Below are 17,661 nucleotides of genomic sequence, written 5' to 3'. Positions count from 1 at the left end.
ATAATCCAACAAACCCTAGCAAATATTACACTCAGTGTAAACTTTATAGCCTCACAGGTTTTTTTTTTTGTTGTTGTTACAAATCCTAGTACTTTTTCTATCTTTTTATACTTACATAGGTTATCTAGAACAATCGGATTTAATTTAAGTTAATTTAATTTATTGAATTTCTGTGCCACCCAATTCCCAAGGGACTCTGGGCAGCTTACAGCAAAAAAATAATAATACAACAAAGAACATAGGAAACTTATTAAAAACGTTTTTTTACTGATTGGAAGACTGATTGTAATTTTATACAGTAGGTGTCTCATGGATTGTAGTTCCCTCTTTTGCAATTTTATGCCAATAAATTTATTCAGTAATCAGCCCAAAACGCTTCGATATTGAGATGGGCGTCAGATCCAGTTTGATCTATTGGTTAAGGCACCTGGCTAGGAAGAGGAAGACGGTGAGTTCAAATCCTGCCTTAGCCCTGAAGCCAGTTGGTAACTTTGAGCCAGTCATTCTGTCTCAGTCCAATCCACTTCACAGGTTTGTTGTGGGGAAAATAGGAGGAGGAAGATGTGTTTCATATGTTTGCCACCTTGAGGTATTTATAAAAATAATAAAGGCGAGATACAAATAAATAATAAGGAGAGTGAAACTTAACACTGATATGGTGACACTGATTGCTAACAGCAGCTCTCTGGAACATCTCAAAGCATCTAAACTGAAGACTTGACAAGTTGCTGTTGGCAAAGGTGCAGGTGAGTTATCCAAACTTACCTAATACAGGTAGTCCTCGATTTACAACCACAACTGAGCTCCAAATTTTTGCTGCCAAGTGAGACGGCTATTAAGTGAGCTTTGCCCCATTTTAAGTGCATCATGAGGGGGAAGGGAAGGTAAAGGAGGAGGTTTTGACTGGAAGGAGGAGACCAAGAGAGAGATGGGAAGAGGCAGCAGAGAAGGGAAGTGGGGCCTCCTGACTCATCTGGCCTCCACCCCATAGAATGAGGGGGGAAGCAATGCATGAGGATTAATGGGAAAGCTCCGTTTGCCTGGACTTTTTCCAGGACCCCGTGCTCATCCCCAAATGCGGCCACAACTTCTGCCGGGACTGCCTGATCCGCAGTTGGGGGACGTCGGAATCGGAGGCTTCCTGCCCCCACTGCAGACAGACCTTCGCGCCCCGCAGCCTCCTCCCCAACCGGCAGCTGGCGCGGCTGGTGGAAGTGGCCAGGCAATGCGGCGGCTATCCAGGCGAGGAAGGAGGGAGCCTCTGCCCGAAGCACCGGGAGCCCCTCAAGCTCTTCTGTAAGGACCACGAGACCCTCATCTGCGTGGTCTGCGACTGATCCAAAGAGCACAGGGGCCACTGGGTGATCCCTACGGAGGAGGCTTTCCAGGAATACCAGGTAGGACTCAGCCAGGAGGAATCGCTGGGGAGGGGCATCCAGGTGGCAATCTGGCAATCCTTGGACCTATTTACTTGTTTCCTCTGTTGTCAGCAAACTGGGTTTAGCCTGGTGCAGATACCAATCAGAACCAGACTGGAGACCCTGTTCAGGGGACTTTTATTGAAATGCTTCAAAAGGGTCTCACCAGTTAAAGGAGCCAAGACCCCGAACCATATACCAATACAAATTTTATACACTGAAGATCAAGGAAGTCAACACCCTAAGAATCACTCATTGGTTCTTTGAGAGGTGTTTCTTTTGATCTCTTATCCTGGACTACTTTACCCTCCTCTTTCATAAATTGCATATTTTATGCTAATAATCTTTGTTATCAAAAGTAGTTTGTGTTTTATTATTATAATAAAGTAGAAGTTACCAAAGTTTATGTCTATGTGCCTCAGCTAACATTTTTCTAATCAGAGTCCTTCTAACTTTCTTTAATTTTCTTGTTGCTAGGTAGTAGTGTCCCACCCACCATTCATTACTGGTCTTATTACATCATGTGCAACTTTCTGCCTCAGTCATTCCTTTAACAATCTTCCCTAATTCCAACCTGAGACCTTCACCTCCTGCTTTATCTTCTGAGGTTGCAATTCTTTGAAGACAGATTTACCATAGTCCTCAATTTACAGCCACTTGTTTAGTAACTGTTCAAAGTTACAACACCATCGAAAAAAGTGACTTATGACTGTTTTCACACATATGACCATTGTAGCATCCCTGTGGTCACTGATCAAAATTGGGACGCCTGGCAACCGGCATGTATTTATGACGATTGCAGTGTCCCTGTCTTGCTTAGTAAAGGAAATTGCCTGTAGGGAGAAATAGGCTCCCTTTGCCAGCTCCCTTTCCGCATTTGCTCTAGAGCAAAATTGTCATGGAGTCCTCCAAAATCTTGAGTCCAGATGCCGAAAATCACTCCTGCTGGATCAGCCCAAACTATAATTTCTCAGTGATGTTTCTGGGATGACTGCAACCAGGAGACTCAGGCAGCTCACTTTAATGCCCTTCCAGGGAGTCCTCGACTAAGAGCCATTCGTTTAATGACTATCCAAAGTTACAAGGACAATGGAAAAAGTAACATAAGGCTTTTCACCCTTATGATCATTGCAGGCATTCCATGGTCACATGATCAAAATTCAGACATTTTCCAACTGTCATGTATTTATGACGATTGAATATATATTCTAACTAGGTCTTCCCTCCGATGTAATCCTTTACCGAAAAAAACCTTAAAACTTTGTATTTTCTCTTCAGATCAAGGTTGAGGATTGCCTGAAGGCTCAGAAGGAGCAACAAGAAAAAATAGCTACATACAAAGGAGATACAGAGCAAAAATTGCAGGAGAGGCTTGTAAGTATTGATCCAATGGTTAGGAGCTTCTGAGCTAATAGAAAGATTAGATTAGATTAGATTTATTAAATTTCTATACTGCCCTTCACCCGAAGGACTCGGTGTACAGCCATCATAAAACAATATGAAAATACAAAATTTAAAACAATTTAAAAATAGATTAAATATTTCAGCCGTTACATTAAAACCCTCAAATTTAAAACACCCCATTCCAATTTCATTACGCCAGTCCAGCCTGTTGAAATAGCAGGGTCTTAAGGGCACGGCGAAAGGTACACAGGTCGGGAATCATACGTATCCCAGGGGGTAGTTCATTCCAGAGGGCGGGTGCTCCCACAGAGAAAGCTCTCCCCCTGGGGGTCGCCAGTCTACATTGTTTAGCTGACAGCACCCTGAGGAGTCCCTCTCTGTGGGAGCGTATTGGTCGGTGGGAGGCTATCGGTGGGAGGTGTCATGTGGGTGCGTCGGGTCGCACCCATAATCACCCGTGCGGCCGCATTCTGGACCAGTTGGAACCTCCGAGTGCTCTTCAAGGGGAGCCCCATGTAGAGAGTGTCGCAGTAGTCCAGATGGGACGTGACGAGGCGTGAGTGATTATGCGCAGGGCATCCCGGTCCAAAAAGGGACGCAACTGGTGGATCAGGTGATAAAAAGCCCCCCTGGCCACAGCCGTCATATGGTTGTCTAAAGACAGCCGTGCATCCAGGAGGACACCCAGATTGCGAGCCCTCTCTGAGGGGGCCAGAGTTTCACCCCCAATAGCCAGCGATGGTACCAGCTGGCTATACTGGGAAGCCGGGAGCCATAGTCTTTGAGGGGTTGAGTCAGAGTCTGTTTCCCCCCATCCAGATCCACACGGCCTCCAGACATCGGGACATCACGTTAAGGGCATCATTGGGGTGGTCTGGGGTGGAGATGTACAGCTGGGTATCATCAGCGTACATATGACACTTCACCCCAAAACCACGGATGATCTCCCCCAGCGGCTTCACATAAATGTTGAACAGAAGAGGCAAGAGGACCAACCCTTGTGGCACCCCACACATGAGGCGCCTCGAGGTCGACCTCTGACCTCCTGCCAACACAGATTGCGTCCGGTCGGAGAGGAAGGAGGAGAACCACCGCAGCATGGTGTCCCCCACTCCCAGCCCCTCCAGTCGGTGCAGCATGATATCATGGTTGATGGTATCAAAAGCCGCTGAGAGGTCCAATAGGATTAGGACAGAGGAGCACCTCTTGTCCCGAGCCCTCCAGAGATCATCAACCAAAGCGACCAATGCCGTTTCTGTGCTGTATCCCGGCCTGAAGCCCGACTGGAACGGATCCAGATAGACAGCTTCATCCAGGTACCAAGGAAGTTGTTGCGCCACCACACTCAACAATCTTCGCCACAAAGCGGAGGTTGGAGACTGGATGATAGTTCGCTAATACAGCCGGGTCCAGAGCAGGCTTCTTGAGGGGGGGCCTCACCACTGCCTTTTTCAAGGCGGGGGGGGGAGGAAACCCTCACTCAAAGAAGCGTTAATAATCATCTGGAGCCAGCCTCGTGTGACCTCCTGGGAGGCCAGCACCAACCAGGAGGGACACGGGTCCAATAAACATGTGGGAGAGCTCAGCCTCCCCAGAATCCTGTCCATGTTCTCAGGAGTCACAGAGTCAAACTCCTCCCAGATAACACTCTCAAGACCCGCTTCCGTCACCCCCCCTGAACCCATCCAATCGGAGTCCAGACCTTCCCAAATCTGAGCGATTTTATCATGCAGGAATTGCACAAAATCCTCAGCCCTCTCCTGCAAGGGATCTTCCCGCACTTTCATATGGAGGAGGGAGTGGGTCACCCTAAACAGGGTGGCTGGGCGGTTCTCTGCAGATGCAATAAGAGTGGAGAAATAATTAGATTTCGCCGCTTTTATCGCCACTAGGTAGGTCTTAATGTAAGACCTCACCAGTGTTCGGTCGGATTCGGAACGGCTGGCCCTCCAATCACTCTCTAGGCGTCTTCTCTGGCGCTTCATCTCCCTCAGCTCCTCCGAAAACCAGGGAGCCAGACGGGATCAGCATCGGGTCAGAGGCTGCAGAGACATGACTTGGTCCAAAGCTCCGGCGGCCGCCCTTTCCCAGGCTGCCACCAGTTCTTCAGTCGAGTCATGAGCCAGAGTCTCAGGGAATGGCCCAAGCTCCGTCAGGAACCTATCAGGATCCATCAGGAGAACCCCATCCACCATCTTTAATAATAGGCAGCCTGTTTGTAAGTACAAGTTCTGACTTAAATGAAATTGAAGCTAAAGACGGTGTAGGACACAGAACTTATTCTTAACCTGGGAACTGAGATGTCACCATTGGCTGAATGAGTCACGGGTTAAGTGCCCCTATCCCATGAGCCATCTTTTATACAATGGGTTTGTTTTGTTTAATAATTGAATGCAAACCATATATTATCTTATTGAAAAAATTGTGAATTCAAACATTTTTCTGTCTCCTTTTTTGGAATCCCAGATTGCCAAGAAAATTTTAATGAAAGATCTTTTTTTTTTTTTAATTTGATTTATATGCCGCCCTTCTCCGGAGACTCAGGGCGGCTTACAATGCGTTAAGCAATAGCCTTCATACTTTTGTATATTTTATTCAAAGTCAGCTTATTGCCCCCACAAACTGGGTCCTCAATTTACCTACCTTAGAAAGGCTGAGTCAACCTTGAGCCTGGTGAGATTCGAATTTATAGTAATTGCAGACAGCTGGAGTTAAATACAATGCATTAGTCTGCTGAGCTACCCAGGCTCCTTTAAACTGGAGCCATTTACTTTTAGAAACCTTTCCTCCCTGCATGTTTTAATGTCAAAAGGGGTTTTTCCCCATCTCACTTCTGGATTCTTCAAGGGATCTGTTTAATTATTATAACAATTAAAATAAAAATCATTAAGTAAAATAATTAAAATAAAATCAAAATAAAATAAAAGTATGCCTTTTGTTTTTTCTCTTTCTTGTTCTAGGAAATCATCAAACAAGTGAAAAAAAGTGTAATGGCTGAATTCAGAGAGCTACAACTCTGGTTAGAAGGACAGGAGAAGCTTCTATTGACTCAAATGGAAGAAACGGAGAAGGATATTATGGCAAGAAAGGAGAAGGGTTTGGCCAAGCACATGGAGGAACTGGGCTCCCTTGACCATCTCATCCAGGAGATAGAAGAGAAGCTTCAGCAGCCAGCCAGCAAACTCTTACAGGTCAGGTAATATCATAGAGATCATAGAATCCTAGGGCTGGAAGGGACCTTGGAGGTCATTTTATTTTTGCATATTTAGTCATTATTAGCCATGTCTATAAAAACAGATTAATCTAATAAGCAAAATCAAGCATCAAGAATTCATTTTTTTCTATCTTGAGCACAAAGTTCAAAAGCAGCTTCCAAGTAGAAACAATGGTATTGTCTGGGTCAATTTACTTTATACACAATACTAATAATAATAATGCTGTTTATGTATACATGGTAATAATTTTTCAATTTCTAACATTTACGTATACCTACCGGTAGTATTTGTAATATATTATGTAGCAGTATACATATTTTCTCAATTTCTAATTTCTACCTCTATTTTCTAACCCTTATTAAAGTAATCCCATATTAAGAAGTATACTGTATGTATCCATTATCTCTTGCCCTTTTTAGTATTTCAACTCTTACTGACTTTTTGACTTTTTCCCCATACTCTTCCCTTGGGATCTTGTATCCCCTTACATCACTCATATTTAGTCTAAATATTTCATCTGCCTCTACATCTACCTCTCGCTGTTCAATCTCTAGAGCACCCATCAATAACTCTTTCATTACTTCTGGGAGATCATTCTCTTTGTCCTCTTCTATGTTTTGACCTCTTAAAGAGTAATCTACTTGTTCCATTTCAAAAAATAATTTACTATCTCTTCCGTATCTTTATCTGTTTGTGTCATTTGTTGATTTATCTTCTCTATTCTTTCCTCTTCTTCTAGTTTGTCCTCTATTTTCTGAATTTGTTGTTCATTTTTCATTGTCTTTTTGCTGAGAATTTCCTAGTCTCACATCTGTATCATGCATCAGTGTCTTCATCTCCTTATGATTCCACGTCATAGCTTCCTGAGTACATTGAAGCTTCAATAGTATTTCTTTTTGAAGTGTATTTATTTTTCTGTGTTGTAACATTTTGCTTTAATTTAATGGGCTAAAAGTCACTCAATGATCCACCAAAATCCCAATGTCCCAATGGTCCAGAACACCAAAAAGCCAATATTAAAAGAATTTCTCAGTCCTGGTACTGTTCCTCAGAATCCACAATTTTTATAGTCCTCAAAATCTGACAATTTACTCCCTCTGAGTTATCCAGATTTGTAAAGAACTTTTCTTCTTTCACCTCGTAAGATGATCTATCAAACAGTATTTATAATCCAGATTAGCCCACCAAATTTCCCCATGTCTCATTAATCCACAGAGTCAAATATTCAGTTTCGAGGGCAATTCCTATTGTTTATAATCCACACTACTTTGAAGATCTTCAAAAGGCTCACCAGTTACTCCCAAACAGCCAGAAAGCAAATAGAAGTAGAACACAAAACAAATAGACGGTTTCCAGGTGTTGTTTACCTTTCACTTTGTTTCCCTTCTTTTTATCAATTCTGGCTTCCTGTCAAGGTTTTTTCCAACCATGTAGTACAGGGGTGTCAAACTCAAGGCTCAGATGCAGCCTGCAATGTGGTCAGATCCGGCCTGTGGGGCCGTCCTGGTCTACCCAGTGCGAAGAGAAAAGATCAGGCCAGTGTAACTTCGGCCCAATCTCTACCCAGTACGAAGAGGAAACATGCCAGCAGTTTGGAGGGTGGCATCAAGTGAGCCACACCCACTGAGTTGGCCACACCCACCCAGTTTCCCCCCCCCCCATCAACCACAACCCTGATGCGGCCCTCAGTGAAATTGAGTTTGACATCCCTGATGTAGTAGTATAGTATCTTTTTTCACCCATAGGTGGTATCCCAGCTCTAGGTTCCAGCATTAAAAGGAAGCAGAAGATATAACAGCTGATTTGTCAAATGATCAAAACATCCATTTTTCTTTATATGCTTTCTTCTAATAGTCAGACAATATTATCAGCAAATTAAAATCAATTTTCACAGTATTCTAAGTTCCAGTCCTGGTCTTTCCATATTTTAAAACTTCATAGTCTTCCATTAAAATTTCATTTCTCTTTTGGGTCTGTAATCTATCTCCATCTGTTAATTTGCTGCTTTCTCAGCGCTTTGGAGAGATATATCTTTCCATGTCTGCAAGTAAGATTCTGGCTGTACTCGACAAAGTTCAAAATCTTTTTTTCAACTCCTTATTTATTAATGTTTTTTTACTTTTTCTATCTCTATGGAAAGGAAACTGGAAGGTATGAAGGCTACCAGTAGTCCTCACCTTGGGCCCGAAATTTCTGTGGCTAAGTGAAACTTGTTAAGTGAATTTAATTCTTAAGTGAATCGCTGCAGTGGTAAAATTAGTAACACGGTTGTTAAATGAATCCGGCTTCCCTATTGACTTTGCTTGTCAGAAGGTCACTAATGGTGATCCCATGACCCCCGGGACACTTGAACCGTCATAAATATTTATTTATTTATTTATTTATTACATGTATTTATATGCCGCCCTTCTCCCAAAGGACTCAGGGCGGCGAACACAAGTTAAGAAACATGTACAATAAAATCCCATTTTAAACCAAATAACTAATTAATTATAAATTATAAAACCCAGAATCAGAGTCAGCCTAAATATGACTAAATAATAGTCAGTTCATAAATATGAACCAGTTGCCATGAATTTGATCATGTGACTATGAGGATGCTGCAACTTTCTTAAGTGTGAAAAATGGTCATAATTCAGTTTTTTTCGGTGCCGGGGTAACTTTGAATGCTCACTAAGAACTACCTGTAATGGCCAATATTAGGGATACATAGTGTAATACAGAAACAGCAGGCCATGCGAAAAGCAAGGATTCTAAGTTCTAGGCACTGTCTCTATATTCTTCACCATTTGAGGTTCCTATGCCCTATTAGGGGATGTGGTGGTGGGTGTTCTTTGTAGGGTCTCCCCCTCCCCTTAAACCTCCAGGCCAAGGAGAAACTCAACACTCATCACCTTCTCCAAAGTATTATCACCACCTGGATTTTCCAAAGTGCCTTCATTCTGGAAGCATAAATGCAGGGGATTTTTAAATCCTATTGACGCACTATTTTGTCTTTCAAATGGTCTTTTCTTGTTGCTATTATATATGTATGTTTGTGTGTGTGTGTGTGTGTGTGTGTGTGTGTGTGTGTGTGTATGTATGTATGTATGTATGTATGTATGTATGTATGTATGTATGTTTATGTATTTCTCCTTAGCCAGGTTCTTCCTACGTAAACCAAGATTTTTATGCAGCCCTAGTTCATTGAAATCACAATCCACTTTACAGGGAGGATACATGGGATGAGGGTGTGGCTAACTGATGAGGGCTTATAAACCTGAAATAGATCTATCTTAGTCTCCTTAGTCTAAGAAAAAGACTAAGAAAAAAAGCTTAGAAACTACTGGATTGTGATTTCACTGATATATATATAACATATAACAAGAACACATCCTAAAGAGATAAACAGCTGGGGAAAAAAGAGCAATGGGATTTAAAAAAAAAAATAATAGAAGTACTTTATATGTATGTTAGTGTCTGGTTGTCCAGACGTTTCACTCATTTATTTTGTGAATATAAGGAATATAATATTAGGATATTAGGAAATGGCTTTTTTCAGTGCTTCCTCTCTTTATTTTTCAGGACATTGGAAGGATCTTGAAGAAGTAAGTAAATCCACGCTTTTCTTTACAGTCTCAGAGATCAGCAGCTCCGCCAGCAGTTTTCCTATTTTGGAAAGGTCTTTCTTTATTTCACAGTATTTTAATGTAAGGATAACGTACTGTATTTCACGGCTTTTTAGACATTTCCTCAGATAACTGAGGAACACAATATAATTTCAATTTTTGATATGATCAATTTTTATAGTTGGTTGCATAGTCAGTCAGATGTTTAGAATGAATTTGCCTTTTTATCCACCTATTGAGTCCTTCCCAAGAAGAGATAGATGTTTGATGGTTTTAAAAGTATCATTGTGGGATGTGGGCTGTTCCAAGTAATGCAACTATCATAAATACATGCCAAGCACCTGAACTGTGATTACAGGGACACTGTGACAAATGTTAAGTGGAAAAATGGTTGTAAGTCAGTTTTTTGAGAGCCGTTATAACTGGTTGCTAACAAATAGTCATAAATTGAAGGTTACTTGTAACTGCATCCATCTCTATTAAATTTCATTGCATTACCTTTAATCCATCAAGATCAATTTGAATGTGACATCCATCTTCTTTTTGATTACCTATCTCACCCGTATTAGTCATCAGCCAAATGGTCAGATACAATCATGTCAGTGTATAAGAAATTATGAGCTGGAATAGCCATAACAACAAGACAGCCAATGGGAACTGTTTGGTGACTAACAAACAGGATCTATTGTGAGCCACGGGAGATGGCTCGGAGCCTGGGCGGGGCTTAGCTTGACTGATCTGTATATATATAAGAGTTACTTTGTCCTTGCAATATAGCTTCTGTGTTTCTGAGTTCTGGTTATTCTGGTCCTGGCTTCTACTGCATGGGTATTGTATACATGCATCATGCTCTATATTATTGTATATAAAGAAGTTTCTTCTATAAATGAATCCTGCTGAATTATTTACTTGGGTGCTGGTTGGATTGCTGCAAACTCTGACAAATCCATTGTTTTCGCCAAGAGATTCACAAGAATTTTGAAGATTAGGGAGCCCAAAACTGGAACTTAGTTGCCTCTACTAGATCTCTTGTTTAAGTTGATGAAGGTGGATGAGTGCAGTTCTGGGTCAGGATCCACTGAGTCGCACATGGTGCCTATATTTGAATAGCTAGCCAGAGAATTGACTGAAGCCATGGAAACAGGGGCCTTGTCAGTCAACAGGACTGCTTATTTCCCACCAGCTTACGGTACTTAGGATCCGAGGATGGGGCAACACAAGAAAATGACAATCAATGACTTCATAGCTGTCCATCAACACCCCACTTAACAACTAAAAGCCACATACAACCAGGCCCCACATAAATACCATGTGTAGAACAGCCCAGTGCAGACATTCTGGAGAGAGAGAGAGAGAGAGAAGTTCCCTGAGGATGGGCTCCAGCATGAATCCGAAATCTCAGAAGACAAAACCTCTGGTGACCAACCCAGACTGGATCCTGTAGCTAGCCAATCCTCAAGCACCATCTGATGGTTTAGAAAGCTTCTTCTATTGGCAGGTTGATAACGGTTGCAGGAACTGGGCATGGCTAGTCTAGTGAAGAGAAGGACCAGGGGAGACATGATAGCAACAGTGTTCCAATATTTGAGGGTCTGTCACAGAGAGAAGGGGGTCAATCTGTTTTCCAAAGCACCTGAAGGCCAGACAAGGAATAATGGATGGAAACTGATCAAGGAGAGATTCAACCTGGAAATAAGAGAAAAATTCTGACTGAGGAGAATGAACCACTGGAAGAGCTTTGACTTCACACGTTGTAGGATCTTCATCAGTGGAAGTTTTCAAGAAGGGACTAGAGTGCCATCTGTCAGAAACAGTGTGGGGTCTCCTCCTTGGGCCGATGGGGTGTGTGTGCTGGACTAGATGACCTACAAGGTTCCTTCCAACTCTGTTATTCTGCTATTTTGTCTTGCCAGGTACCAGTCTAAGGAAACATCTGAGAATCCGGTGGATTTACTTCTAGAGCCAAAGTGGACAATTCGGGATTACAGTTATATCCCTGGGCTTCTGAAAAGCACTATGAAAAAACTGAGAGGTAAAAAACAGCCACCAAGGTTTTACACTGGATGACATTTTGAGCATCCAAGAGAGATTCTGGGTCAATGTCACATGGATCAAAGAGGGATCAATTTCAGGATCAGTGTCTCAGTTAGGTTGGTAAATTGAAACTACCTGTATTCTTCGTAGCCCAAACCCAAATGCACTGATCACTGGGGAAGCAGAATAAGTTTCCACTAAGTATAATGGAATATATGCAGGTAGTTCTTGACTTACGATCTCAGTTGAGCTGAAAATTTCTGTTGCTAAGCAAGGCAGTTGTTAAGTGATCTGTGCCCCATTTTATGAACTTTTTTGCCAGTTATTCAGAAAATCAGGACAGTTAAGTGAATCATGGTTGATAAATGAATCTGGATTTCCCCATTGACTTTGAATGTCAGAAGCTTCCCAGGAAGGTTGAAGAGGACAATCCCAGAACCATGGAATGCTGCAACCATCGTAAATACAAGCTGGTTCCCAAGTGCCCAAACTTTGATCACGGGACTGGGGAGGCTGCAACAGTCATAAGCGTGAGAACCGGTCATAAAGCTCTTTTGTCAGTGCTGCTATAACGTCACTAAAGAAATAGTTGTAAATTGAGGACTACCTGTATATGGAATTTATTTATTTATTTTTATTATTTATTAGTCCAATTTATATGCCGCCCTTCTCCGTAGACTCAGGGCGGCTTACAATGCATTATAGCAATAGCCTGCATACTTTTTTGAATATACCTGCTTATTAGGGCTTTCGCCCCCCCCCTCCCGCGGTGTTGTTCTATACAAAGTTGGCTTATTGGCCCCACAATCCGGCTCCTCAATTTACCTACCTCGAAAGGATGGAAGGCTGAGTCAACCTTGAGCCTGGTGAGATTCGAACTTGGACTAATTGCAGACAGCTGGCAGCTAAGTGCTAGCACTTAATAGCGCTTTAGTCCGCTGCACCACTGAGGTGCATATATAGTAGAATATATTTATACCTGATGGAATATATATATAGCCACCAATGACATTCTGGCTTGTAGCTTTCCCTATTCCTTATTTCCTGATCTGAGTCCAAGGAAAGCAAACCAGGGAATCTGAGGGAGGCCCTTCTGTTGCTCCAATTCCAGGGATGAGATGCTGAATTCCTCCCTTTTCTTCCCCAGATACTCTGGAAAGTGGACTTCAACTACAGGAAGGTAAATATGAGTTATAGGAATTGGATTTCCTTGCTATTTTAAGCTCTGATGCCAGTAACTTTAAGAAAAATATAAAGGATTAACAAAAAAGAAAAATGTAGGATTAGATACTATATAAGACTATGATGATCCAGTAAACTTTAATGATTTATGAACTATTACTTGCCATTTATATGTAAAATATGAGCTAATGCAGCAGAGACAAATTCCTTGTGTGTCTGATCACACTTGGCCAAATAAAGCTTTTGTTCTGTTCTGTTCTACTCCTCCTTTCCTATTCCGCTCCACTCTGCTCCATTCTCTACATAATCTGGAAAACTGAAGTCAATCTTGGTGTAGAATGAAATATTTGGATAAATGGGAAAATATGACCTGGGAGTGAAAGGAACATTGAATTCCTACCAAGCTAATAACATTCTGTTGATTTTACTGCCTGACTATAAATTGGTGAGAGCCTCTTGCTCTGCGTAATCTGGATTAATGCTCCAGGTAGAGTCCCTGTTCAATCTTGGCCCTCCCAGCAACTCACTAAAGGCAAAGCCAACCACTCTTCTCTTCGAATCCCATTATTCTCACCTACAACATGGAAGCTAAAGAAAATTGTGCAGGGAGGCTAGAAGAGGTGGAGCACTATGAAGTGTTTGAAGGACTTGGCCAGAAATCTTCATCCTTGGCCACTGTAAGACTTGTGGACTTCAGTTCCCAGAATTCTCCAGCCAGCATGGGGGAACTGGGGGGCAATTAGCCGAGTGTTGGCCACATGGGAGACTAGAGACTAGGGGAATTGACCAGTGGAGCCAAGAGATGAAGAGCTGAGGGGAGGAGCCAAGAGCAATACAGGTATCCTGAAGGTGTGCAGTTTAGTGGCCATTGAAGGGGATGCAGATGGACTGGAAGATGGCAAAGGCAACCTAAGTGAATGGAACGAGAAGACCAGAGGAGCGCTGAACAGGGCGGCAGTTAACAGAGGATGGGACAAAGACAGTGGGAGAGCCCGAGTGCTTGGAGAAAAGGGAGCAGAGAGATCTGGACACCAGCAGCCCCATCAGGGGAATTCTGGGAGTTGAAGTCTACAAGTCTTACAGTGGCCAAAGTTGGAGGACTCTTGACAAGACAATGGCTTAGGTGTTGTTTAAAAAAACAATGAGTCTTCCAGTCCTGGAGGGGGTGTTTGGAAGCTGAACTCCATTCACACAAGAGGGTTAAACTCTTGGGGGTGAAGACACAAACCAGGCCTGCAGCTGAAATTCTTGTTCTTCTCCTCCCTCCCTTCCTTTCCCCCTTACAGTGGATGTAACTCTGGATCCAGACACAGCCCATCCTGGCCTCCTTGATGTCTCCCAGGATCTAAAGAGTGTTAAAGGATTTAAGCAAGTTAAAGAAAAATATCTTGTCTCAGACACCTTGAGATTTGTACAGTATTCTTCTGTCCCAGGATGTAAGATAGCTATAGCAATATGTAGGCGCAGGTGATTTGGACATTATCCTTGTGTCCTTGGCTGTCAGAAGTTCTCAACAGGGAGACATTTCTGGGAAGTTATTGTTGGAGATAGAGAAGGATGGGCTGTAGGGGTTGCCAGCAAGCCACTGAACGTAACAAATGTTGATGAGCAGACCAGGCACTGGGTGTTTTGGAAATGCCTAGGGAAATACGAGGCCATGTCTTCATCAAAACGCTCTGACCTGATCCTGACTGAGGAGCCCAGGAGGATCCGCATCTCTCTCAACTGCGAAGGGGGACAAGTGAGCTTTTTTGATGCCAGGACAGCAACTCTGCTCCATACATTCTCAGACGCTTCCTTGGTTGGAAAGACCCTTCTGCCCTTTTTTTGTTTGTTCAAAGGCGTCTGCGTGACACTCCCCTAAAAGAAGGGATAACCATAGACAAAAATTTGAAAAATCCCTATTTACCAAGCAGGGATCTCCGAAAGCCTTTAAAGCAGAGATTCCTTAGCTTTTTGCTACTTCAGCTTCCTTTATTGTTCTATGCCACCCTGGTCAGTCATTATAAAGGAATAACCTGATCATCATTTCTATTTGTCTGGATAAAAAAAAAAGAGGTGTGCTAGGAGCTTTATCAGTGTTAGCAACATGTGTTCAGGTGTATCAGTATTAAAGATACTTTGCAACTAAACCTGTCAATCTTTTTACACTTGCGTAGGTTATCTACAACAATCAGATTACTGATTGTAAGACCGATTGTAATTTTATACAGTAGGTGTCTCATGGATTGTAGTTCCCTTTTTTGCAATTTTATGCCAATAAATTTATTCAGTAATACATTGAGTAATACAGTACTACAAGGAGCCTTGGTGACCCAGTGGACTAAAGTGCTGTTAAAGTAGCACTTAGCTGCCAGCTGCCTGCAATTACTGCGAGTTCAAATCTCACCAGGCTCAAGGTTGACTCAGCCTTCCATCCTTCCGAGGTAGGTAAAATGAGGACCCGAATTGTGGGGGCAATAAACTGACTTTGTATAAAAAAGAACACCGCTTAGGGGGGCCGAAAGCCCTACTAAGCAGGTACATACAAAAAGTATGAAGGCTATTGCTTAACGCATTGTAAGCTGCCCTGAGTCTCCAGAGAAGGGCGGCATATAAATCGAACTAATACATACATACATACATACATACATACATACATACATACATACATAAGAGGGAGCACAGAAGGGAAGTGGGGCCTCCTGGCTCATCTGGCCTCCACCCCATAGAATGAGGGGGGAAGCAATGCATGAGGATAGATGGGAAAAGGGGGAGAAAGGAGGGTTGGGAAAGGTAGGGAGAAGTGTGGGAGGAAAGACAGAAAGGAGAAGGGAGGAGAAAGATGGAGAGAATCAAGGAAGGAGCAGAGGCAGCGGCAGGAGAGGCTAGCAAGCAGCAGGAAGGAGAGAGGAAGAACGACCAACCAGACTTCTGACCACCACCCAACCGTGTGATCCGCCTGCTGAGGAGACAGCACAAGGGTCCAGCTGGGAGGACAAGATAGCAGAGTCCAGCTGAGCCGGGCAAGTGGGGGGACCCAAGTGGATGGGCAGCCACATGATGGATTGTAAGAGGGAAAGGGGGACCTGGTCCCCAGCGACCCTTTCAGGGGTGACGCTACATCACCATCTTTCATGTCACAGTTGTTAAGTGAATCACTTCCGTTGTTAAGTTAGTGACACAGTTGCTAAGTGAGAATCTGACTTCCCCGTTGACTCTGCTTGTCAGAAGGTCACAAAGGTTGATCACACGACCAGGGGACCCTGCAACCGTCACAGATATGAGCCAATTGCCAAGCGACTGAATGTTGATCATGTAATCGTGGGGATGCTGCAATGGTCGTAAGTGTGAAAATCTGTCATAGGGCACTTTTTAATGTCTATATACCTTAAAAACGAGAAATGTTAAAATGCTTGTTTATTTGACTTCACAACCTACACATGGAGAGCCACTGATCTAATGATTAAAATTAAATTAAAAACAAAATTAGCAGTATTTGATGCTGCTGGTTAGGTGGCTCAGTGGCTAAGACGCTGAGCTAGTCGATCAGAAAGGTCAGCAGTTCAAATCCCTAGTACAGGTCTTCTGCATGAATGAGCAGGGGGTTGGACTAGATGACCTCCACGGTCCTTTCCCACTCTGTGACTGTTACATGTGAATTGTTATAGTCCATCTCACACTCAGCCGGATGTTGAGAGTGAATTTGGCCTTTTGATCCACCTGTTGAGTCCTTCCCAAGAACAGACAGGTGTTTGTTGGTTTTAAAGGTATCATTGTAGGATGTAAGCTCTTCCAAGTAATGCAACTATCATAAATACCTGCCAGTTTGAAAGCACCCAAATTGTGACTACAGGGACACTGCAACAGATGTTAAGTGTGAAAATGGTTTTAAGCCTTTTTTGTCCCTCAGAGCCGTTTGTACCTGGTTGCTAACAAATAGTCATAAATTGAAGGTTACTTGTAACTCCTTTCGTCCTTATTAAATTTTATTGCGTTCCATTTAATCCATCAAGATCAGTTTCAATGTTATATAAAGCTTCTAATTGATTACGGAGTGGGCGGAAATATAGGGGAAAGTCTGAGGGAAAGCTGAGGAAAGGGGAGGGGGAGGAGGAGGAGGAGGAAGGGGAAAGAGATGGAGAGAAGGGGAAAGAGATGGAGAGAAAGGGAGGCAGGCAGGGGAATCGAAGGAGGAGCAGAGACAGGAGAGAGAGAGGGAGGGAGGGAGAAGGGCCGACTGGCCATCTGATCACCCCCACCACTGCCTGATCCGCCTGCTGAGAGGAGACCCCAGAAGGGACCGGCGGGAAGGAGAAGACAGCAGAGTCCAGCCGAGCAGGGCAAGTGGAGGGGCCTGAGCAAAGGGACCAGAGTGGAGTGGCAGCCACAAGGAACGGACAGTGGCCCTTTCGGGTGTTGAAGTCAATCAATCAACCAATCAGAATATAGACCCTATATATACCATTTGAAACCCACAAGTCACAAAGGGGCCATGAATCCCCACCTCTTCATTAGCAGAATGTTGGATCAATAATTGATCGGGGGGGGGGATCCCATGAATGTTGTATTTTAAACTTGTTTACTCTCTTTAACAGGATCAATTGTAATTGATCGAGGTTCGTCCCAGGGATGTTTGCTTCTCTCCAGTTTTTAAAACAATTTTCCCTTTAACGAGCTGGTTGGGCTGAGAATAACTGATCGGGGCTCCATCCCTTGAATTTTTCCTCCTCCCCAATTTCTTCATTTTAAAATACTGTCCTTCTTTAAGAAGCCAGCGAAGATGCCCGCAAGACCAACAATTCATTTCGGTTTTCCGTC

At 43.1% G+C, this 17,661-nt stretch overlaps 1 pseudogene across 1 annotated transcript; it reads left to right on the top strand.

Annotated features, from left to right (window-relative positions):
* The first annotated feature begins 867 nt into the window (after window positions 1-867).
* On the top strand, window positions 868-14,922 carry LOC148115707 (E3 ubiquitin-protein ligase TRIM11-like; annotated as a pseudogene). Its single transcript, XR_015731998.1, has 8 exons — window positions 868-884; window positions 1,031-1,397; window positions 2,697-2,792; window positions 5,783-6,013; window positions 9,602-9,624; window positions 11,559-11,677; window positions 12,827-12,859; window positions 14,148-14,922. The product of XR_015731998.1 is annotated as an E3 ubiquitin-protein ligase TRIM11-like (transcript).
* The last annotated feature ends 2,739 nt before the right edge of the window (window positions 14,923-17,661 follow it).

The sequence above is a fragment of the Pantherophis guttatus genome, chromosome 2 (assembly GCF_059756535.1).
Source record: "Pantherophis guttatus breed Tessera chromosome 2, ASM5975653v1, whole genome shotgun sequence".
NCBI classification, from domain to species: Eukaryota; Metazoa; Chordata; class Lepidosauria; order Squamata; family Colubridae; genus Pantherophis; species Pantherophis guttatus.
This window is presented reverse-complemented; position numbering and strand designations above follow the sequence as displayed.